The following is a 26,888-nucleotide window of genomic DNA, read 5'->3' on the forward strand; positions in this document are numbered from 1 at the left end:
GGAAACCGAAAGTGAAAGTGGTACACTACCGGTGGGCCAGATGCCAGGCAGCCGTTGTTGTTGCGTTACAGCTCGGCCATAATAGGCAGCCGAGTCCCCGGTCACGTCCGTGGGCAGGCCAAAAAGTTGGAGACGACAGATAAATGGTCCCGAGGTCCGATTTCGACCAAAAAAGGATCGTCAGCATCAGTAAGAGTAGCACTTCAAAAGCCCGTCGAATTGATCAGGATAGGTGCAGGATAGATAAAGAAGGGCGGCGCGGGTCTCGGGAGCTCTCTGCTCACGCGACCATCTTGGATGCCCGCGTAGCTCCTCCCCGGCGACATTGTTTTAGCAGTGTTTGTGAGGCCGAGGGGTCCTGGGGCCAGAGTTAGAAGACCTCTGTGCAGTGCGGCCTAGACGCTGTCGGTGGAGCCGGGGCCTCAAGTTTGGCGACTCCTGTGGCTGCACCGGACGGGCGGATGGACCGTGGCGGCCTCGCGCGGTGGATCCTTGCAGTGGCGAGCCTGGCATAAGGTGATCGGAGGGCTTTGCGGCCCCCGGGGGTTGCTGACGCCGACCCAGACGAAGAAGGGAGTGCCCTGAGCCAGGTGCGGAGGCAGGTCCGCCGTTTGCAGAAGGCTTCGGCGGCGGGAGCGGAGCAACGGGTCCGGGTTGGCGGGCCCGGCCGTCGGGAGTGGTGCCGGTCCTGGTGCACCCCTGGAGCCTCTGTGGGCCCCCCCGCTTGGGACAGTGGCATGCCTATGGGGTCTCTACTAGTCGAACAGTCACCGGGCAGGCCTGCAGACCTCGGTGAGAGGCCAGGTGCGAGAGCTGAAGCCAGGGACTACATTTTGGCCTACCTGGTGCCGGTGAGGGGCAGACGCCGAGACCCCGAGGCGCCGGACCTGGAGGCAAGTGACCTGGGCTGGTAGATGCTCCCAGGGGCCCCGCTGTGAGAGCAGAGTGGAGCGTGGGGCCCGGATAGCAGCCTGATCCTGTGGCCTGGAGGAATCGCCGGCTGCTGCTGAGATTGTGGCCCAGGGCATCGGGCCCTGGCGGTTGTGGCTGCCCCTTGGGGACGTGGCAGTGGACTGTCAGGATTGTCAGGGTCTCTGAGGGTCGGGGGCCCTCTCTCGGTGTCCAGCCCAGCTTCTCCTGGTAGCTGGGTCTGGAGGTGACAACCGCAGAGAATGCTAGTGGCTGACCAGTTGGGACCGGTGGACGGGGCGGCGCAGGTGGCAGCAGCGCCGTGGACTGGCTGGGTCTACGGGGCACCCATCGGAGCTCGAAACAGTAAACTACTTGAGGGTATTTTAGAGTTCAGATGTCCTGGGCGCACTGCCTCAAATTTAACGTTCACGTGTGTGTGATCACAATTGGTGACTGTGTAGTGCGTAAAGAGCAGACGGAAAATTACCCTTAACCGTCTAAAAAGTCAGAGACCATGCACAATTGAACAGCTGAGCTCTCGCAACTACAAACAATGTTCCACAATTCAGTATATTGCTAAGTAACAGAAGACAAAATAACATAGAAGCAGATCCTTTGGTGTGTTTCTTGTCCCAGCAGGGTGGAGATTTATTAGATCCAGATTCGAGGAATAACAGTAAGCCGACACGTGTTTCGTCGTGTGCCGTTGAGTCAACACGACTCTTCAGGGCTTAGACTCAACTCCTGGATGTGGGTTGAGTGTGGTCTGGAAGTTATAGCAGTATTCCACGTTGGTGGACTAGAGAGAGACACTGGGATTAATTGATATTCAATTATCTTTAGTCAAATAGTGGTGGACTATCCCGTGGATCTAGACGTAAAATTGCGTCCTGTTAGATTTGTTTCATCTAATTTTTGGGTGTGTCAGAGACTTCCTGGTAAAGACGCTCTGAGTATTGCTGTGTTTTAGGTGTAGACCGGGAGGGGATCCATAAAGTTGAAAACCAAGGAAAACGGGTGCGTTTCCTGGTTAGCGGTAAGCTATTGGTCGGTATCCCTCCTCCGTTGGTTCCCGGTGGCCGTCTGTCATGAGCGGAGCTCGAAACAGTGACCGAGGGACCACAGGGGGGCCTGGTGTGCGGCGCTGGACTGGAGTAAGCCCCGCTGCAACTGGTCCATGCCCCACAGGTGAGTAGAGTGGAGAAGAGGCCAGTGTGGTGTCCGGCGGTCTCGTTTCGTTGCAGGTGGGGCTCAGGCGGAGGGCCGGGGGTGCGGGCTGAGCCAGCTGGAGATACAGAGGGTGCTGCGACGGGAGGGCTGTGAACCATTGCCTGAGGAGCCTGCTGGCAGATAGCGACCAGCGTTGACTTTGGGAGCACCTTCGTGCAGCGAGACCTGGTGGGTGCAGCGTTCCGAACGTACCCCAAATTGGTGGCTGCCCGGAGGCAGGTGGCCATGATGAGGAGCAGGGGCAGTACTGGCACCACAACATATGGGCCCATCGATAAGTTTACTGAGCCTGGCAGAGGGGCTGGAGCTGCTGGGGGACAGCAGGACCCGGGGCCAGACAATGAGGCGTTGATGGCGGCAATCACACAGTCCCGGGACATGTTACATGCTGAGATCGGCGCAGTAAGCGTGGATGTCACACTCCTGCGGCAAGACTTAAGGAACGCCGTGTCCCGCATTACGGAGGCCGAGACTAGGATTTCGGGGGTGGAAGACGAGGTTGCGGCCCTGAAACGTCAGGTGGCCAAGATGGAAAGCGTCCAAAAAGGCCTGGCGTTGCGGGCTGAAGATGCAGAGGGACGGGCGCGACGTAATAACCTGCGCTTTGTCGGATTTCCCGAGGGCTGCGAGAAAGGTGACATGGAGAAGTTCTTGACTCAGTGGCTGGAAGGTTGGCTTCCCCCGATGCTGTGTCCCGATGCTTTGTGGTGGAAAGGGCCCACAGAGCTCTCATCCTGAAACCTCCTGTGGGGGCCCGGCCATGGCCGGTGATCGCGAAGTTGTTGAACTACCACGACCGCGACGCAATCCTGAAACAAGCCAGAGCCAAAGAACCCCAGTTGTACGCGAACTGTTGCATCATAATTTTCCCGGATTACACACGCCTGGTGCAGCAGCAGCGTCAGTCGTTCCTGGCGGAAAAAGCCCGTCTTCGGGACCTCAAGCTTCCCTATGCCTTGCTGTTCATGGCCCGCCTCCAGGTGGTGTTCCAATCACGTACTTACTTTGATACCCCGGAGAAGGTGTTTAAGTGAACCGATGAGACTGTGAGGGTGCGACCGCACACACCGCCGGGGCTGGACTCTGACTCCCCCATGAGCAAGTCCCAATCGAAATCCTCCAGGGGGCCTCACCAGGAGAGAAACTGGCGATCTCGATCCCGACGGCGCTCTTTATCCGGTGGGGCCTCAGTCGGGGGTTACCCGGCTCCTGGACAACAAGCAGCGGACACATGACTTTTGTATCCTATGGTTTGAATGATGTCGGATTGTTTCTCCTGGGGATCTATAGCTGGGTTTGATTCCTCTGGAGGGAGGGAGGTGCGATTTGGGCCGATCCCCCCCCCCCCCCCCCGTTTTTGGTCTGGTACTGGGAGGGGATGGGCCAGGGAAGTATGGGTTGTAGGGTGGGGATCCATTGGCATGGGGGACTTTGGGCTCCACGTTTGGGGTCGGAAGCCAACCTAGCCGCAACAGGTACTTCAACAGTTTTGAGGTATGGGGGCGGTGTTGGGGATCAGTTGTTTGGGGAGGGGTTTGTTCTGGGTGGGGGTTGGGTCGCACAGTCCGGGGGGGTTCCTCACATTTGATTTATGCACACCCGCACGTCCCTATGTCTGTGCGGCGAACAGGGCCGTTTTTTTATGGCGCATTACACAGATAGTGCCTCGGGGTCTCACAGTACCCTCCGTATACTTAGCTGGAACGTGCGTGGGGTATTAGACAAGATTAAAAGGGGAGCAGTGCTACGCCAAGCGAAACGAGCTGGGGCTGACATACTTCTACTACAAGAGACTCATCTCCTAGGCACTAAGGCCCTGTGCTTGCAACGCTATGGCTTCCAACAGGTCTTTCATGCAGGCTTTGTGAGAGGGTCCAGGGGTGTTGCTATCCTGGTACACTGTAGAATTCCTTTGGTCCACACAAAACTATGGGCTAACACGCAGGGGAGGTATCTGTTTGTCAGGGGCATGGTGGGGGAGGATCCTCTGGTGTTAGGTTGCGTCTATGCCCCGCCGCCGCTGCAGTGGTCACTAGTTGAGAAGTTGTTCACGATCTGGGCGGACTTCCCGGACGTACTCGCGGCGGTTGGGGGTGACTGGAATGATGTCCTGGATGTTACCAAAGATAGATATAGGCGGGGGGCCCGAGTGTTGGCCATTCCACGAAACTGAGAGATATGGTGGTGGGGTTGGACTGGGTGGACACATGCAGGTGCCTTCATGGTGATGAACGAGAGTACACATTTCTCTCTGCTGTTCACAAATCCTTCTCCAGGTTGGACTACATTTTTGTACCCAGGGTAGAGACTGGATGAGTGGAATCGGCGGCAATCCTCCCGCGTGGCCTTTCAGATCACTCGCCGGTTCTTGTTGAGCTCCGGATGGGCGGGAGGAGGCAGCCATCTCACTAGTGCCTCTTGGTGTGGCACCTTTAACAGGAGGACTATAGGAGGCATATGCTGGAGGCGATTTCCGATTATCTGGTCGGGAATGTTGGTTCTGTCTCTAGTGCTGGGATGCTATGGGAAGCATTAAAACTCGCACTGCGGGGGGTAGATATTGCCTGGTGTGCGGCGGCTCGGAAGCTGCGGCGGGCGGCTCTGGTGCACGCAGAGGCGGAGATAGGGGAGCTGGAACATCTGGGACAGTCAATGGGGGAGACTCCGGAGGTTAGCCGGCTCCTTCTGGCGCAACAGTCTGATGCGGCTCTCCTCCTGGATGAGGCACGGCAGGTGTGGCTAGCGGCGCGCAGCAGAATCTGCCAGTGGAGAGAAAACTCTAGTAAAATGTTGCATCAGCTCTGCCAGAGGACCTTTCATGCGCAGATGCTGCCGGGGATCCTTGATGGAGCGGGAGCCCCGCTTACGGACCCAGGGTAATTGGCTTCACTGCGTACTATGCGGACCTATATGCCCCACAGGAGTGTCTACAAGAATATTTGGTAAACAAGTTCATAGCTGACTTGCCTCCTAGAGCGGTGTCGGACGAGGTGCGAGATCGGTTGGAGTTCCCTCTGACGATGAGGAACTGGGCACGGTCCTGGGTGAGCTTAATTCAGGGAAAGCCCCCGGTCCGAATGGATTCCCAAGTGAGTTTTTCAAGAAATATAATACACAATTAGCCCCTCATTACCGTGCAGCGTTGGAGAAGGCCAAGATCCAGGGCAGGCTCCCTCCAGGTATGCAGAGGTGGTGGTGTTCCACAAGTCGGGTCGACCCCCGGAACAACATGCCTCCTGCTGTCCGATCCTGCTCTTAAACGTAGAGGCCAAGGTATTGGCCAAGGCGTTGGCCAACCGTCTTCTTCCTCATATCTCGGAGCTTATTCACCCGGACCAGGCCGGATTATGCCTCATGGGGTGACCAGGCACAACATCAGACGGGCACATGTGGCGGTAGAGGCGGTTAGATGCACGGGGCTGCGGGCTGCGCTTCTCCTTGCCCATATGGACAGAGCATTCGATTCGCTAAGATGGGTGTATCTGTTCTCGTTAGTGTCACGGCTCAATCTTGGGCCACATTTCCTGTCCTATCTGCGTCTTCTCTACACTGACCTGACGGCCTCGGTCCGAGTGGCGGATGCAGTCTCGTCCAGGTTTCGGATTCAGCGAGGTACCCGGCAGGGATGCCCCCTCTCGTCCTACCTATTCGCCTTGGCTATGGAGCCCTTAGTGGGTACGCATAGATGCGCAGCTGAGCGGGTTTGAGTGGGCGAAGGGGCCGTCCGACAGGATTGCGTTGTATGCGGACAATGTCCTTTTCTTTCTTACAGATCTTAATAGATCAGGGCCGTGCCTCCTTTGGATAGTGCAGATCTGTGGTGAGACATCTGGGCTCTACATGAACCCTCGCAAATCCATATCGTGGGTGCTGGGGAGCGGACACAAGCAGTGGGTGACTGGGCTTCTTCACTCCAGGTAGCGATGGGGGTATCTGGGGGTTTTCCTGTCGGAGGTCCCAGCCGTGTCCTGGGAGCGGAATCTGGTGCCGGTCTGGGAACGTGTGCGGGCTCACCTCAAAACCTGGTTGCGTATGCCACTTACTATATATGGTAGGTTGGCGATCTTTAAAATGGTGGCACTCCCCCGCCTGCTGTACCAGTTGCAAAATCACCCGTATCCGATATCGCCGGGGTGGTTTCGCCAGGTGAACTCCGCCCTGGGGCAGTTTTTGTGGAGGGTGGCGCGGTGCGCGTGGCTTTGCGCACATGTTTCCTCTCCACCTATTGTGTGGGTCTGGCGACCTCAGATATCCTCTCCTACTATCAGGCCTCCTACCTTTTAGTATTGAACGAGTGGTGGTATGGCGACAGGGGGGACCCGGTGTATGCCGTGGAACGCTACTTGATGGGCTTCCATACACGAGACACCATCCTTTACACGGCATCACTGCGGAGTGCGCGGTGTGAGTGGTGGGAGAAGGGGGGAGGGGGGATTGTTTAAAGGGGGTTTGGTTCTTCACTCGCTACTCTAAGCGTGTAAAGTGAAAAGTCGATTGCCTTTGATACTGACATGTTTGCGATCTGCAGTCGTCCCTGGGTTGCAGGGCCCTGCATAACATGTGCAGTCTGTCAATAAAATCGGTTAAAAAAAAAACGTAACCCCTTGACCGCGGTGCAAATTCCGCCGCGGTGCTGGGGAAATAGCGAGTAGGCGGGGTTCGGATGGCCGGGGCCGTCCTCCGCCCATGCCCACCGTGACGCGTGATGGCTCCCGGCCGTCACACGCACGCCAAAGGGTTAAATAACCTTAAAATTAATAAAGAATTAATGTAAATAAAAAATAAAATAAACATGCATTTTTATTTTTTAATACATATATATGTTAACTTAATAATATTTTAAAATATTCAATATTTTTAGTGTTGGGAAGCGGGAGGGTAAAAATTGCTATTCCCACTCCAGTGAGTGCAACACTAGGGAAAGGGTTGGAGAGCGGGAGGGTAACATTTACTATTCCCACTCCAGTAGGTGCAACAGTCGGGAAAGCGTTTTATAGCGGGAGGATAAAAATTACTATTCCCACTCCAGTGAGTGCAGTGCAACAGTAGGGAAAGCGTTGGATAGCGGGTAGATAAAAATTACTATTCCCACTCCAGTGAGTGCAAAAGTAGGGAAAGTGTTGGATAGCGTAGTGATACAAATTACTATTCCCACTCCAGAGAGTGCAACAGTAGGGAAAGTGTTGGATAGCGTAGGGGTAAAAATTACTATTCCCCCTAGGAGAGTGCAATAGTAGTGAAAGTGTTGGATAGCGGGTAGGTAAAAATTACTATTTCCACTCCCCCAATGAGTGCAACAGTAGGGAAAGTGTTGGATAGCGTAGGGGTAAAAATTACTATTCCCACTCCAGTGAGTGCAACAGTAGGGAAAGTGTTGGATAGCGTAGGGTAAAAATTACTATTTCCACTCCAGTGAGTGCAACAGTAGGGAAAGTTTTGGATAGCGGGAGGGTAAAAATGACTATTACCACTCCAGTGAGTGCCACAGTAGGGAAAGTGTTGGATAGCGTAGGTGTAAAAATTACTATTCCCCTTCCAGTGAGTGCAACATTAGGGAAAGTAATGATTTAATAATTAAATATATATAAATTAATTATCAATACCAATAAAAAAATATTTAAAATTAATGACTAATTACAAATTATTTAATAATTAAGTAATGATAATTACCAATAAATATTCATTATTAAAAATGTATTCCCTATTAATAATTAATTAGCAACGAATTCATTTTCAATACCAAACATTAATAAATAATAAACATGTTTTAACAATTAGTAATTAATTAACATTAAATTAATTATCAATACACAAAAATTATTTCTATAATTACTTAATTACAATTACATTACTTCCCACCCTATTCCCCTATAAACCCACAACCCGCTCCGAATAATAAATTAATACAATTAATATAATTATCAATTAATAAAAAATATTTACCAAGTAATAATTAACTAACAATAAATTAAATATCAATGCCAATAAATAAACATAAATAATTACTTAATTACAATTAAATTACTTCCCACCCAATTCCCCTATAATCCCACAACCCTCTCCAAAAAATACATTAATACAATTAATATAATTATCAAATAATAAAAATTAATTACCCATTAATAACAATTAATTACCAATTAATAATGAATAAACAAGAAAATATTTATCAATACCAATAAATATAAATACATAATTACTTAATTACAATTAAATTACTTCCCTCCCTATTCCCCTATAAACCCACAACCCGTTACAGAACTAAAATGCTAAATTAAATAAAAAATAATTAATAATGCCTAAGAATTAATTTTTTATTTACTATAATTAAATTACTTCCCATCCAATTCCCCTATAAATCCACAACCCGCTACGGAATTAAATTACTAAAAAATTAAATGACATAAAATTCATTACATTAACAAAATGCAAACATACATTACAAAAATAATACATACTTTTAACCAGTGGCGGACGGTGACATTTGCAACTGGTGAGGCGTAAAATGATTGCTCTCGCAGTAGAGGCCTGCTGTTAGATGCCTCTTGGCAGGGAGACCAGCTGCAGGTTTATTTTGTGAGAAAAGACCTGGTGCTGGGAGACTTCCACAGCAGACGCCATTTATCGGATGCTTTAAGAGCCCTTAGTTGTTTGTATAGTAGACCTTCTGCTCCAGCATTCCAATGTTACTTTTTCTGTATTGTATTTGCATTTATATAGCGCTTACTAACCCTGGCGAGGCGTCAAAGCGCTTTTTTAAAAATTTAGAACATTCTTCCCACAGTGAGTGCAATGGCGTAACTAGCATTATATCCTTTCTCCTATAGGCTCATAACCAGGGCCACTGGACTTATAATAAGACAGCTGTGATTTTCGCATAATTATAGATTGTCACAGACATTTGCCACATAAACCATCATCTGCCGCATAATCTGCAGACTTTAACAAAAGAATGTGTTTCTAGCTCAAACAATTCCAAAGTTACTAAAAATGCATTGATGTGTTGTTGCGCACTAAAAGGCCCAGTGCAAAACTGGACTGGTCACCCTTTTGTTGCTTAATGCTATATTTGGGTATTCCCAGTGACAATGCCCATAACTCTGGGCTTTAACAGCCAAGCCGTCGACAGCTGGCTGTAACGTAAAATGCAGTCCTGCTTGTTTTTTTGTTTTTTTTAAAGCAATAGATAGCGCTGGCACCGCGTGATAACTAAGGCACTGTAATTTCGAGGAATGACTTCCTGCCGTGTGCCTTATGCCCGGGTGTTTTGATAGTGGGTTTTTATTACTGTCAGCAAGGATCTGCTTGGGTTGGTTCTGAGAATCCGCTTCTAGGCGAGGTGTGAGATCTTCAAGGACCGCTAACTGCTAATGGAGGGTGCCTTGCTGGAGGCCTACTGACGCACGTACAGTATGAGGCCACTTAAGCAGCGTTTTGCACCATGTCCATATGTACAGCCCGACATCGGCATCAACCCTTATCCAACTGAGTCTGCATCGGTGTAACAAGGAAAGCCCACGTTCTTCATGCCACACGGCCGGCATCAACCGTGCCAAACACCTAGAAGTTTTTATAGAGCAAAGGTCACTTATTGTACATAACTCAGCTGCACGTTCTGGTGGTCGTGACCCGCGGGTGGAGAATACAAATTTACCAGCATTAAAAATTGTAAAAGTACACATACCTGAGGGCTAGGATACCACCTCCGCTCTGGCCTGTTCTGGTGGGCCCGCGACGCTTGTTCCTGCTGCAGGAAGCAGCCAGCAGGCAGCTTCCCTCCCCTACGCAACGCAAGGGAAGCAGCGCCGGCCAATCACTGAGTACATGGAGCAGGGCTAATACTGCCCATAATGAGACCCGGCTCCCCCGGGTCTCTGCCTGTGTGGGTGCAAGGAGAGGAGGAGGAGGGAAGGGGCTACTGCGTGTGTGCGCATGCGTGGGCAAGTCATAAAAATGACTTGTCCTAAATGCGCACACACTTCTACTGCCCCCTGCCCTCCCTGCCACGCTGCCGCCTGCTATCTGCCACTCACTGCCGCAGGGCAGGCCCGCCCCCCACACCCTTCCGCGATGACGTCACTATAGTTAGTGACTCCGACCGACGGCGACCTCAAGGCAAATAGATTATCATGAATCCGTAATCGTATGTATGCAGTGACGGTCGTCCATGGCTAGTGGGGCAACGCCCCAACGCCCCCAATGGACGAACCGCCACTGCTTTTAACACATATACTAACACTTAAAACCCTATAAAAAAATCGATATTTTAAACAACTATATTATGACTGTCAATATTACTAACTTCCATATTATGAAAATCGATATTTCTTACCTGAATTTCGATATTCTATACCACTATATTTTTGTGACTCGATATTATGTCCACTCAATATTTAAAACTCGATATTTTGGCAATTCGATATAAAAAAATCGATATTCTATCTATTCACCGTTTTGATAGGTAGGTACAATAGAAGTAGGTTTGGGGAATGATTGTGGTATGTATGAAGGTGCGCTGTAGTTTTATTGAGTCTTTGGAGAAGGGTTGGTTTAACCTTGTTATGTAAGATTTGATTACATTGTCATCAATTAGTATCTGTTTCATCACTTTATACTATTTTCCACAAATGATGAGTAAATTTGTGAATAATATGAGAAAAATATATTGAAAAGAAAAAAGAACTAATAAAAAGAACTTGGAGAAAATGTATACATTATTTTTGTTATCATAATTTTGCCTCAGTGATTATGCTGTAAACAATTCAATATCATTAGATGCATAATAATGCAAAGATTATGATATAGGGCTGGTGGTTATTGTTCTTTATTCTGATCCCTCCACAAACAGAGGAAGATACATGCTGGTAGCAGTGATACACACATGCATACACACACACACACACATCTCAAAGGGGAAAAACTAATATTACAAGGTCACAGGATGTGTAGCTCTGTAGTGCAGAGGATAACTATCCCAGTCGACAGTGTGCGTACCACTTGTAAGTCCTTATCAAGAGTGTTGGTTCCATTTCTAGAGACCATCTCTGGCATATTTGTGTCCTCTCTGGAGACCTAATCTGAAATGAGTACATTTGTGAAAGCCATGTCTGTCATAGTTTTTTCTGTTCTAGAAGGGGTGACCTGGATTATTGTGTGAAGTACTTGAAGACCTATCTGGAGAACTGCGTGTTCTTCCTAATAACGCACCTAGAGTACTAGTAATACATTTAGAGGCCACATGTGGAGTACAGTGTTCATTTCATGGGGGCGCATCTCAAATACTGTTTCAGTTCTGTAGTCAACCTGTAGAGTATTGTACAGAATTCTGTATCAGCTAAAGTAATGTGTGCAGTTTGAAGGTCACTTATGTTGTATTGTATCCAGTTCTAAAAGCCTTCTCTGGAGTTTTGTATGTAGTTCTACAAAGATCATCATCCTGAGTGTTCTTCAGTTTTGAGGATTCATATGGAGTGTTTAGTCCAATTCTAGAAGTATTATCTGGAGAAGGGCAATTATTTCTTTAAAACATTTTATGTCTTTTTTGTCCACTTAGTATAGAGATGTTATATCAGCATTATAGCAGGGATGTGGAATTCCTATAGCCGACGCCCAGGACATATTGTTTGGGGTCAAGGGCAACAAGTTTTAATGTGTATTTTGTCCTTGGGACAAGTAGGCCCAACATCCTGCAGCACAAACCCTTTGGCTGCCAGTTTGCAGTAGCACATTAAGGGCAAGGGAAGGGCACTGCCTGAAGTTAGGTTATTATTTGTGTGCCTATGTTGATGTAGTTCAAACTTGTATTCATGGTTCATTAATTGAAAGCCTTTATTATTAGGGTGAGCGCTCTCAGTAAATGTAAGTTCTGACTGCACTACTGAAAGTGTTTTCAGTATAAAAATGTGTACTCACGGTTTTCAAAGTTTAGCAATATGAGGCTATGCTTAATACTTCCAGAATGCTCTCTGATTAGATGCAAATATTTGTGGAAGCTTGAAAGCAAGATTAATGACTCTGCTTTCAATATAAAATGTTCCTAAAAAAACAAAAGTAGGATGAAAAAAACATTTTGCTAAACTACTGTGAAATTTCAGGTACCATTTCTTTGCAGCATCATTTAGTAAAATGTGTTGATGCATGCTAGTATTTCGCACAAATATTCATATTGGAAAATCAGTGTAACCAGTTTCAATAAGATTATGAGAAACATAAAAATAAGCAAGCATTGGCATAGCCAGTAGGTCTAAAATTAGTGGTCAGCTTTTTAGTTTTGCCAGTACGAGACTTGTTTTGGCATGGTTTTTGTAAAGCCTTCTTGATGTGAGAGCTGCCGGGCCCTCACCATTATAACAAACATTGGCAAAAGCAAAAAAAATTGGTCTAAAAAAAAGCACACACTGACACATTAGTTACTGCCACTGAACAAAACTACTTTGTGTGCCAATATACTCCTTGTGAAAGAGCTTAATGCCGTCACTCACAGTGAAGCCAGCCGATACAGAGAGAGAGAATTTTAATAAACACAAAAGGTTGTTGTGAACACCAGACTAAATTAGGGGCCCCATTACTAAAGAAAGTCTCAAAAGTGCACCCTTGGTATAAGTCCTTAAGTGCAGCAATATAGCTTTCGTGAATTTACAAGAATTTACAGAAGTAGGGCAAGAAATGTACTCCTAGAAAATATTTGTGAACTGCAGTTTATCATGAGCAAATATGCATGTGTATTTTTGCTCATGCGAAAACCTGAGTGTTTGCAAGGTCATTTTCCCATCAACCACTTTTTTCCCAAATCTGGAAGAAGGTTTCCGTCTGCCATTGTCAGGAGTAAATTTCCAACATTTCTCAGTATGGGAAAAGATTAGAGAAGAGTTGTTGAAAACCCTCAAAACATGCAAGTTAGTAGGTTTACACAAACGTAAAGCGCATTCCAACTGTGGAACTATTGCTTCACACTACCTTCAGTCCCAGTATGTAGATCTGCAGAAACGTGGCAACATAAAGGGATTGCTAGTATTCAAAAACTACTATGGTATGAGCCCTAGCATAATCAGAGAGGCTATATAAGAGCTCTTATTTAATGAGATTGCTGCCATAATTTGTCACCGAACCACATGGCACCAAAGGGACAAGTGGATTTTGTTAGAGGACAAGTAGATTTATGAAGCAACCTGCCCCATGGACAAGTAGATATTTTAATAATTTCAACACCCCTGATTATAGTGTTGTATTCATTTCTGGAAATCAGCAATAGTTTGTGTCTTGTTCTCAGTACTTCACCTGGAGTGCTGTGTATTATAGAGGTCATGTATAACATACATGTGGTAGTCCTATCTGCTGGATTGTATCCAATTCTGGGTGCCTTGTCTGGGTGGATTGATGAGCAGATGGACTGGCGAGGGGCTAGATGGAGGGCTGTGGAAGAGTGAATACCAAGCGGTTTCAGAATCATCAGTACAAGTATCTCAGATACAATGTATTAGATTGGAAATGAGTACATCACTTTCAGCAATTTAACTAATTTCCTTTACCTCTGTTTTATTTTCTTGATTTCTCCCTTGCTTTTCTTAGTGTTCAGCATATATTTATCCAGCTTAATTTGAATATTATGAGCACTTTATCTCTTGGTATCCTCATTTGTTTGTGATCATGCTGAAGGTCCTTTCAGTGACAGAGTTTGAACCTCAGAGTTTTATGTCTTAGGCCAAAATGTCTTGCTGTTGGTTCAAACAGTACTTTCTCTTCCTCTTTCACCTTCAGTGCTACTACTACTTGGTTTTCTGGATAGGTTGCTTATTTAACTAAGTCACTTATGTTCCTTTACGGTAAGGCCTTGGCTGTGAACCAATCCTTCACTTGACGGGGTCCCACCATAGTATTTCACTGCAGGCCACGTTGTTGCAGGAACATGTCTGCAGCGAATCTGAAATGCAATCCAGAAAAGCTAGGTATTTTTTAATTATAATTTAGAAACTATTTACTCTCAGGATTGGACTGGTTTTTATTATACACCTTAGTTCAATGCTGTCATTCCTCCTATGAGGTAACATTGGTGTCCTGTCTGTTACCAGGGCTGCAGGCCTGCACTCCCTAACTCTGGGTTTCTTAGTCTCAGTTCTGGTGAGGATTTGTAGTGCTTTCAAGCCTGTCTTTGACCCAGGCGCGCTGACAACAAGGGTTGCTTTTACCTACTTCCACAAAACCTCCTAAAGTAAGGCTTGCGCCTACACTAGAGGTATTAAAAGTGGGGGACTGCACTCGATCTGAGGGGGGTGCCTGGCACTTGATAAGAGAAGCTTTATGTTGAAAACAGGGCTTTGTTTTTAATGAAAAAACAGAGCGACAGTGAGCCCCTTGTAATGAGCCATCAGTAATATCTGTATTCACTCATATCCAGGGTGGAAGTAGGTGTCATAGGGGAAGGGGCTCCAAATAATCCACAAAGTGCCCACCTCGCCCTAATTTTCATAAGAAATCTTACTGTGGATAGTTGTATACTTTAGGAAGACCTGGCTGCCCTTAGATTGTTGGCACTCGTATTGTTAAAGGGGATAACTGAACATTACTGCAATGTTTAAATTGTTTAATTTGTTAAGAGCTGCCAAATTTATAGAATAATTGTGAAAAAATATGTTTTCATTCTGGGGGCGGGGGGCTTTGATTATATGTTTGTACTTTGGGGGCAGCATTATAAAGTTTGAAGACCACTGCTCTAGACAACAACTAAAGCGCACACTGAAATGTTGATTGACTTTATAAATACAGCCTCTGAAAAAGTCTTTAGGGACGAAACATGTTAGCTGCCGTTCTTTGATGTTAAGTCACATAAACTAGGATTTTTTTAAACTTGAAGAATAAAATCAACTTCTTCTCACCTTTACTTCTGAAATAAATAATTGGGCTTATGCATATTTCTTACTTGACTCTGGTGCGTGCTCAGTACCTTTTCTTCTGCAAGTTTACCAGTCTGGCACCTCACTCCAGACCAAATTCATCACCCTTGGTAGCAGGGTGATTGGACCATGAGAGAAGTAATTTATGGACAGTCATCACAATAACGGAATATTGTATCCCCTTACTTTGGCTTCTTTTGGATGTGCGAACATTGTAGCATAGCCATTATTCTCATTGCATGTGTGTAGTAATAGTAGGTCATTTAATTGTGTGAGTGAGTCTGGGTAAAGGGCCATAAGTACACTATCCTTCCTGTGTAGGTGCGAGTCACTAATTGGTGGTAGATCGACAGTTTAGCCTACACAGCAGAGTGTAGCGATTACGTTGCCGACAGGGCTAGTACCACACCATTCACGAAGGTTCCGCTGTTTCCCTGGTAGATCTAATACGAGGGTGTTCGTCCTGAAAACCGCAACTACCATCATGCCTAGGGGCAGGAACCATGTGGCTTAGGGCGGAACTTATTTAAGCACCTCCTTCCTGCTGAGAAGGTGCTTGTCAATTAATCTGGTTTCTTCGAGGGATGGCGGATGGTGCTCCCTGCCGGATTTCAGCTTGAAGAGTGCAGCCTCTGTTGTCCGAGACTTTGTACTGGAGATCAGTGTTCATTTCGAGATTTGTAGCAGGTACTTTAGCGGTTGGAGTGCGGGCTCGCCTCCTCCGCGTCTTGCCTCGTATTCCTGTGTGCGTTTTAAGGAAAAGCTGCGGTGCATTTTTAAACGCGTTGCTTCGCGTTTTTCATTGCAGGCAGCGGGTGAATAACGATGTTGCCCTGAACGCGTCTGATACCTAAGACGCGTTCCGAGTACGATCGTTTCTAGTGCTCCGGGGAAGTAGCGTTGCTTCCATTAATTTGTAGAGAACTCAGTGGAAAAGAAGATTCCTGGACATCGTTAAACGAGTATTTAATTTCAGGGGAACAATCCGTGTACCTTGCTTTGTGCTGATAACAACGCCTGTTTTGTGGACAGGAATTCTTTCTGCGTATTACTCTGAAGTGACATTGGGAATCCTTCACGTTTCTTTAGCCATCCAAAGACACATACTGTGTTTCCGCTGTATGAGCCATCAAAAGAACCTTTGTGGAGTGGACAATTATATTTCTTGTTTAGCACATTTTGTTTTGAGAGGAAAAGGGAAAGAATCACCTTGTTTAGCTGTCAATATTCTGGTAAGGCGAGACAACGATATCTTGCATTTAGCTGTTTACATTCAGGAAAGAACAGGTGTTATATATTTTGCATTATCTTCCCCTTCTGCAGTGTGGAAGTCCTTCCTGGTGCCTAGCAGTTCTTTTGACCAGTCCTTGAGGGAAACACAGAGATCACAGCTCTTTTATTATTTTGTCCACTTCCCTTTTCCCCGGGGCACGAGTTCACGCAGAGGGTTTCAATCTTCCTTTGTTGGGAATCGTGTCCGGGAGGAACTGGGAGGCATTTCTTCATACATCGTCTCCGCTGGTCACAAGGTTAAGGTTAGTGGCATTTATTATCCTTGAGCTACTGCCAGTCCCGACACAGAGGAGCAATGGCAGACATTCTTTCTTTAGTACCATAGTTAAGGGTGAGGAAGAGGAAGGTCATTGTCACACTAGATTTGTAGCACCTGCAGCATCCAATTCACACTGTTGGTGTTATTTCCTCCTCCACCAGGCCACGATAGATCTTTCGAGGATGAGAGCCAGAATTGTCTTGATGAATTAGCATCAGAACTCTAAATAGAGTCAGAGTTTCTGTTCTAGTCCCACTATTAATATCTTTAAGTATGGAGATGCTACAAGGACACTGTGTATGGGTGTGTGCGCACACACATGACCTCCCAAATGTTTAGTTACATTATGCACTTGATGCTAGACTGGCTCCCGAAAGCCTCATTCTTCCCACAGGCATCCCTGCATGTGTTCTTGTTGTAGAGCAGCAGGTCGCCATTCATTTAAATACCTAATAAAGGAGTTTGGCAGGCAGTCTGCTTTATGGGCTATGATATAGAAGTGTCTAGACAGCCTAACTCCGGTTAAAGGCAGAACAAGTATGTTACATGGTTTACAACATGGGTCTCCAGACTCACACTCAGCACACAACCATATTCACCCTCAAGCATGCAATGAGCCACTCCTGCTACACCACAGATGTTGTGCCTCTTTTAAACTCCCCATTGGAATATGGAACAATACAGCCCCCTTCAATAGTTTCAAGTTGGTCTTGTGGCCACCTTGATGTATGCTTTGGCAAGGTTGAGGAAAGGATTCAAACCCTTTTATAGATTTTCCAATAAGTTGATCCATTCCAGCAATTCTTTTGTCCTTTACCAAATTCGCTTTACCCAGTACTCATTGCAGAGAATCTCTGTGCTCACAGCCTTTATAGATAATGAGGCTGATTCACAAAAGCATATATGAGTATGGGAAGTAGTACAGCAGGAATACTTTTAACATACTCTTACACGCCTTTATGAATCAGACCCAAAACTTCAAACTCCATATTAGTAACAGTGTAAAGGGGGTACACTTATTTCTCTTTTTTTGTAAACTGTGCCCCCTATTTCCTCAATATTCCCATTGTATTTACTTTTTAGATGTTTTGGGGACAATTCACAAAGACATGCAAGAGTACGTAAAAGTACTACAGGAATACTCCAGAATGCCTCATATGTTTCATTTGCTGCCCATATAACACGATGCCTCCGGTCTTATGGTAAAAACTGTGAGACTTGTGGCTCGATTGGTGTAACAGTGTCCGCACTCCTAATGGACAAACACGGGGACTCGCAGTGCTAGGATCCCATCTAGAAAACAATACGCTATAATGGGATCATTTAGTAAAATACTCTGCACTCTGGAGAGATCATTTCTAAAGCCGCACTGCAACTGTGGAAGCGCAATTAACTCAGAAAACTGCTCTCTGGATAGAAGATTAATTAAGATACATTCTGCTGAGGACGGGCAGGGGGCTGAGGCGGCGCTGTCTGCAGGGACAATGATTAGCAATAATGAACTCGAGAGACAATTCATTACAAGGATGTGCTTTCTACAGAGTCAGTTGATAAGGAGGCAATGCAAGCTGGAGGAGCAATAAACTATATTATTTTATAACAAGGACGGAGGATCACTGTATGCTGTTCAATCTTGATTTTATTAGATTACCAGAATGCCAGAAACATTGCATTCCTTTGCTGCAATGGGAAAAACAACAAGGAAAATAAATAGTAGGTAGCCAATGGGAAGCCACCAGGGGCGAAAGCGTAAATAGCGTTGCAGAGCCGGTGGCACCCGCCACAGTAATAGTAGGGGCCTTCTGAATTCCGATTATGCTACTTTTTAATATCCATCCAATGGTATGTATGGTAGGTTTTTTGTTCACCAGGAACGATGGCACCTTTGCTACGCTGCTGCCGGCCACGGTAACTTAAATTAAAGTTCAATGCAGGTGGCATCTGCTGTGCAGACGCATCATTTTTAGCTCTTCCTCAAGGCAGTGTTTCTCAGTGTTATTGTTTGTTTCTGCAGTGGGTGTTACACAATCTGGTGTTGGTGTAGGTTACTCAGTGCTCAGGACTGCTCTTGTCCAGGCCGCTCACTGTAGTGTTGAATTTATAGAGCACTTCTTATCCCTGAGGAGACCAGGTAGCACCCCGATTTACCTATTCCAAAGTTCCTGGTAGCACCCGTTATGAGTTTCATTTTGGCTTATGCGGATGCACTGAATAAGGTGGGGGTTCAGAGATGTGCTCCGATGAATGTCACTATGCGCAAGCATGATGTTTTGCAGAGAGTGTGAAGATAGACTCAGTGAAGCACGCAAGTATCTACCATAAATGTTATTAGTGGCCTTTATCATTAGATTAAACTGCCAAGGAGTGTGGGTCACTAGTCCCTGGTGGATGTCCCTGCAGGCACTATTAAGCAGCCAAGGTGAATGCCATGACTCCACCCGGAAGTGAGGGACTCATTGTTCAACTCCTTCCCACCCACTCCAACTGCAGGCAGTGTCAAGCAGCCATTTTGATTATTAAGAAGAGTTCACGTAGGAGTGACATTGAACCATCCACACAGGCTGCACTATCAAGTAACCAGGATGAATGCTTAATGGAGTCCGTCCAGAAACAAGAGACTGAACCACACTTGAGGGACTGTTAAGCAACCTGGTTAAAATCTGGGTGGATTCAAACAAGGAGCAAAATTAGCAGGACCCCCCTGGAGATGCAGCCAACATGGAACCACTGCATATATGAGTGCAGTACCCGAGTCTAGAAGTCCACCCCAGAGCACTAATGGCGCAATCAAAGAAAATCAGGTGTCGCCCAAAACTTGTGGTCACCCGGAATTGGGGTGATGCAACTCCCAGGTTTTGGAGTTACTTGGGGATAATCAGATACTGCACATTGGTGCCGATGATGTTAAAACGATTAGATCTGTTACAGCCTCCTATCAGATCTCTCACATTAGTACCACAGCCTTGATGGTACACAATCACCTGCACTTGATTTTCTAATGTACATCTTTATTTGTAGTGAAGGGACATGTGCTTAAGCCCTATTGTGAATTCAGTATTTGATACTATTTCGTGAGCATGCCCCTTGAATCTAGTTCTAGTCACATGGGCTTTATTGCATGTATTGAGAATGCTTGTCACAGCAGCTATATTGTCTGGTTGCATCAATCAGTTCCACATAGTCTAGTCTTTCCACCTCTAATAGATTATACTCTTATATGGTTTGAAAGATTTCTAAATATCTTTAATGAACATATCAGATATGATTCTGCAACTGTGTTCTCTCAATTGGTTAAAGGGATTGGTAGGCGTCATTGGTGAAAAGTCCGAACGGAATTTTACCAAGGTGAAGTTGGAAAGGTAAGTTGGCAGTGTCTGCTTTACAGAGACATCCTTCCATATCTCCAGTACCGTCTTGGAGGGGATAGGCAAGTGTGTGTTCTCTAGCTTTAAGTGCCTCAGTAGAATGATAAAGTCCTTTATAGCCCTTTCCACTACAGCCTTATTCATCTATGCTTATATTGTAATGTGTTATTATTTTGACTATTCTACCATGAACTTTGAACGGGCTAAATTGACTTGACATTTAAGCTTTTCTAGTCGCCTGGTGCAGTCTTTAGCTTTTAATCTAACCATATGCATTTTGTTAAATCGCTTGTAGCTGAATTTGTTTCCCTTGTTATCCATAGTGGATTGGCTTGGAAAATATACAATGAATGTGGTAATAAATGCATGTTTTTTTACCTTCCAAACGAAGAATTCCGTATGCAATACAATTTTGAAGGTTTATTTACATGGAGGTCTATAATTTGGGGACACTGGACTTCACTGAGTTGAGATTAAGCAAGTCATTTGTAAATCCAAATATGTTCTGTTTTAATTTTCCACTTTATCCAAGTCAAGGAAAGTAAGATGGTCACTATTTTCTGACTTCCCCACGTTTATTTCAAACCACACAGCTCAATTCTTTAACTAGTGCCATAAGTGCTGGGATAGACCTTTCGAATTCCTCAAGCATATTTTGAGCATCAACAGCAATGATTACTAGTTTGAGCTCAGCACCTCCACAGGGAATTACCTTGCTGCAGCAGGCGTCCTGACCTTCTGAGTCAATGGGCCTTATTATGATATTAGGTCGGACGAGCGTATGACTGCCATCATTGCAGGATGGATACCGGCCGACATTTAGTCGGCGGTTCCACCCGCCATATTATGATCTGACTGCCCTGCAGTGCAGTCTGAAACATGCTGTTTTCTATTGCGGCTTGTGCAGCAGCCCGGAAAACGGTAGCAGCACAAGCCACAATATAAAATGGCAAGTTTTAAAGATCCATGCGGTGTGTGCCAGACACCATCAGGACCATGGATGTTTAGGGGGCACCCCATGTGCCTCCCAAGCCCCATTGTGGAGGCCAAAAGGGGACGGTGGCCCTGCTAGGGGCCCCCAAAGTCTATTTCCTTCTACTTGTACATGTCAGTCAGTTTCCAACCCACATCCAACCGCAATTGTAATTAGGCCCTTAGATTCTTTTTCCATACTTCCTTTTTTAAGAACCAGTGGGAAACCAGAACCGCTGCCAAGTCAAAGAGGTCGTCGTAGAATTACTGGTCGAGACCTTCCTGGACACAGACTCTGGACATTGGCCGCTTGGAGGATTCTCACCTTCCGCGATTACCGCAATGGGACCCCACTCTTCAGCAACCCGCTATTATCAAACCCTGACTTGGATCCAACTTGCAGTCTGCCTGGCCGACAACACGTCGACGACCACCTTTTCTCTAGAAAAATGTGTAAGTTCAGAGGTAACCCTTTCACCAGAACCTACCAGGGCTTCGTGTCCGACAAAAGCTCCATCGCCATTGGCCGCAAACCTTACCCGTGCTCCAGTTTAATGTGAACAGTTGCTGACGTCAGGCGCTTAATGCTTTTTGGCACTGAAATCAAATACAAACTTTAAAAATTCATACCTCTGTACCGCCATTTTGGATTTGGTGTCAGTTTGTTCATTGAACTATTCTCTATTTTCATAAATTAGAGTGGGATTTTGTTGTGTTTTTGACATTTTCATTGTTTTGGTACTTCTATATGCTTTACCCATTTTCTTAAGTTACGGATGTCTGCTGTGTGCCAAACCTACAAGGGGTTGAGCTCAAGTTCAAATTACTGAAACCTTTTTTGGACAGAACAAGAACAGTGACACTATTGCTTGTGGTGGACTATCACCACCCCAACTAATAACCCACTTTCTCACATTGGCAGCAGCAATTGGATGCCAAGTCTTTGTTTAAAACTACCACTCAGCTATTGAGTTGGAAATGAAACATTGAACAAAAAGTAAAAACTGATTTTGTTTTTTCTAATTGGCATCAGTTCTTTGATTGGGTAATTTACACATTTTTGAAATTATATTTGATTCCAATTTTTTCACCTTTTAGACATCTTAACTAACATGGAGTTGGATCTGGATACTTTGACAGCTCTCACAGTGGTGAGGATGAAGGCCTTTTGCAGAGAATAAAGTGAAACTGTGCCACAATGCCAAGAAGACAGATTTTGAGAAGGCCTTCAGGGCCTGGTAGGAAGCACACGAAGCACAGATGCCCTCTGATGAAGAGGCAACTCCAGCTGATGAAGTGGAAGAGAACAATCTGTCTCAACATGGACTTTTTGGTGCATCATTAACGGCTGGAAGTGAAGTCGGCTCTTCCAACACAAGCCTCTCTGAGCTGGCGTTCCGGCAGTTTGATCTCAGTGACAGATAATCAGAAAGGGGAGATGCTGGCCAAACTGGCAGCCACCGCTCTGGAGTAAAAGAAACTGGCTCTAGAAGAGAAAATAATTTACTGTGGCGGAAAAGAAGGCCGGACTGGGTTTGATGCCCAGTGAAGATGATGGCAGGAATGGTGAGTTGTCTAAAGTGGTTCCACACAACCCTTACTTCACCAAGAGTATTGTGCCTAGCTTTTTGGTGGGGAACGACATTAGCAAATGGTTTGCCTCCTATGAAAAGGCCTTGAGAATGTTCATGGTGGGTCACAGCACTTGGGCGCATTACTATGGGAGTTAGTACAAATAAAGGGGAGGCATACACTGTTAACTGTAGAAGAGCGGGTAGCTAACAACTACACTCACATGAACAATGCCCTTGTGCAGATGTTTGGACTCACACCTGAAGAGTACCGTAAGAAGTTCCGGGAAACAGATGTCTCGTTAAAGGCACTAGAAGGCTAGGTGAAATGCAATACAGGCACTACTTATGATGGGCTATATAATCTCATCATAAAGGACATATCTTGAGTAATTGTCATTCAAAGTTACAGGTTGTCTGACCTCAGGCAGTTTGATAAGGCAGCTGATGATATGCACTAGGGTATTAAATAAATCCCAGGGAGGTGAGCCCCAGAGAGGGGGTTCAGCCTCCCCCAGAAGGAGGGGAGCAATAAAGATAAATTGAAGAAGTTCTCACAATAGCCCCAAAAGTCTGCTTAGGAGGGGGAGTCCTGTGCTGGTTCAAAAACCCAACTATTAAATGTACAAGGGAAAAACCTTTTGATCCTGTGAAGGTTGGGGTGTACATGGACTCTCGGTAGCCTGGAAATAAAAAGGTGGATTCAGTCTGTTCCAAGAAGCCCCCTACAGGTGGGCAGTCGCAAAGGATTGTTAGTGTAGGATTGGGGTGAAAGTTTGTCCAGGAGAAACCTACCTAAGGTTGGACTGAAGAAACCATTGTCTTTATGAGTGGGGTGGATGTTAAAGCCTTGGCTGAATTACCTCCCAGCATGGTGAAGTACAGGCAATAGCCAATCATCAACGGTACCATGGTAGAGTCTCTGAGGAATACAGAAGCTAGCATAATCACAATGGCGAACTGGCTGGTTTTCCCAGAACAGATTATCTCAGATGTTCTAAGATGATAAGGTAGACAACACTGACAATGAAGTGAAATTTCATCCCATGGCAATGGCCACCTTTGATTGTAGAGGGTTACTGGCTTGAAGAAAGTGGCTGTGAGCCTTGCCGTTCCAGTGGAATATTTGACGGGAAATTACCTAGAAACCTCAGTTTGAGTTAAAGTGGAAAGTAAGTCTCATTTAGAACTGCTGGGTCTAAGTCAGGAATAAATTCCCTTTGAGATTTCTCATAAGCATACCATTATCTTTACACACCACATTCAAACAGTCAAACAATCACCATTAAGTGTAGCATTAGCCAAAAAAACAATATATAAATGTTTATTTAAAAGGTCCTTCAATAAGATTTAAAAAGATTAAAATGTAGAAAATAAACAATGCAATCAGTACTTGTGACAAATATTAAAAACAAACTCATACCACACTAGATATGAGAAAGTGCAAACAATATTGAAAGTGCAGATAAATATACACAAACCACTAAACCAATGATCATAACAGGTTCAACATATGGTAATCCCTTCTATTGTTTTGTTCATTGAAACCCCTATGGTTTGGTAGTTCTGACAATCAAGAAGCAACGCGTTTCGGTGGCATAAGTAGATCCAACCACCTTCTTCAGGCTTAGTCAAAAGATGTCTCCCAGCACTCTCACCTAATATAAAAACATTACAATAAAAAACACATTTCTGATTTTATATAAAAAAAATTAATGTGATATTCAAAATGTCAATCCTTTTCTCGTACATTTTATCTGTCTTACAGTACATCATACCATGCATATATTTAACAAAACTGCTGGATCTGCCTGAGCGGTGTGTGTGGCCACAGGTGCCTAAATAGCGCATCCGAGAAACAAGGTGGGGCCTGGAGTCTGGAACAGTGGCCAGGTTCCCACAACCAAAAGGAATGGCAAGATGCATGGGAAACAAGCCTCAAAAGTTCCCACTGCCCAGAAGGAATAATACTCCCCTTGGGGAGCAGCCAAATCTTCTTTTTGAAGGTCACGAAAGAGTTTGAGATTTTGATGGCCATTTTGGGCTCATCCATATATAAACGACACATTATAGGCCATGACTTGAATCACAACTGTCTCTCTTTAGTGTAACAGCTGTCAGCAGCAGCTCCAATACTTACCAGCGAGAGAATACAGCTTTTGGCTCCACACCCCAGGCTTTATTTGGGTCCTCCTCCAGTTGGATTTCAAACTCTTCTCTGCTTCAGTCATCCTTAGGGCCCAGAGATCTGAAACGAAAGAAAAGAAAAACACATCAGATGATTGTGAGTATGGCACATAGCACAATGGTATTGTTTAACGTGTTTGTTTAACACAATACATTTTTAGAAAGAATTTAAAAGAGACAGACTTTTGGGAAAAGAGCAAAGCATAGTTCTCTGGAATACAAAAAGGACTATAACTGTGTTATAGGTTGATTCCGGATAATAGACAGCCCGTTAGGCTGGCGTAAGCTTATGGTTAGCTAGATAATAAGTTCAGCCAATTTGCGCTTGCAAATTAGAAAGCTCATTAGGGACTTTGCTGACAGTGCAGGGATGAATTTAAAACTGTTAAAGGTGACTATTGCAGTTGTCAAGTGCCTTTCTGTATTTATGTACTGTTTGTAGAATATAGAGGAACTACTGCATCCTTAGAAAAATCCCCATAGAAGCCTGACCGCTTAGAATCAGCGTAAAGAAACATGTCAGGCTCATCCACTGAGAATCATCACAGCAGTTGTTTTCTCTCTTTCTCTTCTCAACTCCACCTTCCTCTTGGTACCTTCTAAGAGTGAGTTTATGTTCATTTACTCGTTCTGGAAAGAGATGAGGGGGATTGGAAGCGTATCATCGTTCATTGCTCCGGCTGGGCCAGTGGTTACAAGATTAGTGGAAACCAATTCTTGTGTAATCTGACATTTGGCACCACTAAAGAGCCATTGCAGAGGGGGGGGAGCCTATCATGATCTCGGTCGGAAAGCCTCCGGCCTGAGGCTTTCCGACAGAGATCATCAGTTTCAATTCCGTCTGAATTGAAACCATCCGGTCATTTCAGCTGGATTACAGCCCGTCTGCCAGTCAGAGACCGGTCCGTAATCCTAATAGATGGCGTTTCTGCCTTTGGGATTACGATGCTCCGTTTCTGACAGGCTTTCCACGTCGGGCTTTCTGACATGGAATGCCTCTCAGAAAGCAAGTTTGAGGACCCCAGCAGGGCCCCCTTCTCCTTGCGGCTTGGGACTGAGGGGCCCTTTTGATCCCTGCACCGTGTGGCGGGCACCCTGAGGTGCCTGCCATGCGGTGCAGGGTAAAACACAACTTTCCATTTCCCTATGGGAGCTCATGCTACGGCCAGTTTACAGCCGTTGCACAAGCCTCCATAGGGAAATGTGAGTATGCGACCGCACCATATGCAGTCACATCGTAATTAGGCAGTCGGGAGTGCCGACCAGAGGTCGGTCGGTCCCAATTCTACGATGATGTCAATCGGTGGCAACTCCAACCGACATCATAATTGGCCCCTGGGTGTGCAGTTTTAAAAACTGCCAGATCAACCTGACAAAATCAAACTTTTTCCAGGACTAAATGTGGTATGGGTCATAAGGTGGTGGGCATGGTGATGGAATGGGAGCTATGTAATTTGATATGTTGCTGTTGGAATGGGTCTTATATCAGTTGGGATTTCACTTGGAATGTGGGGTTAGAAGCAGTTGGATCTTGGAGTTGCTGGATGTATTGCGCTATTCCTCACCAGTGAGGCTGTCCCATAGGAAAGCACAGGGTTACATTATAACACCTTATAATCCTTAACTACAGTTTAGTATTAGCTAGAAAAATTATTCAATACTCATTGTAATAGTAATTTACAATCCAACTTAATAGTCAAGTCTGATTTTATGGTACTTTTTTGAAATTACACTTTTAGAAAATTGTCATTTTCCTCCCTCGACCGAATGTGCCTTTCTGCCAGTGTTCACTGTCACCAAGGAGCTGGAGGGCTCCTTCATTAAGTGTAAGTGGCTCCCAGAGCTGAGACAAAAGTAAATGGGTTGACCTTATCCTAGTAGGTTAGCCATCTGGGCTGTGCCCAGGAATTGAATTCGCTTCAAAGCCATTGATGTTGAATCACCGGTCAGATCCAACTTGCTGGTTTGCCCTGCTGAGGAGATTTCCAGAAGATTTACTAAGTCCGAACATATAACACTTTACTGAGAGCATCATCGAGCCGAAGCAGATAGGGACCGAGATGTTTTTGGGCACGGATGCTAGACTTCACCATCTTGAAGCTTTGCCACCTTCATCGGTTACCGTACTGAGACCTTGCTCTTCAGCAACCTCCCGTCATTGAACTCCAACTCTGGTCCAGCTTGAAGTTTGCCCCGCCAATTAATGCTC

Source organism: Lissotriton vulgaris, chromosome 4_1 (genome assembly GCF_964263255.1).
Source record: "Lissotriton vulgaris chromosome 4_1, aLisVul1.2, whole genome shotgun sequence".
Taxonomy (NCBI): Eukaryota; Metazoa; Chordata; class Amphibia; order Caudata; family Salamandridae; genus Lissotriton; species Lissotriton vulgaris.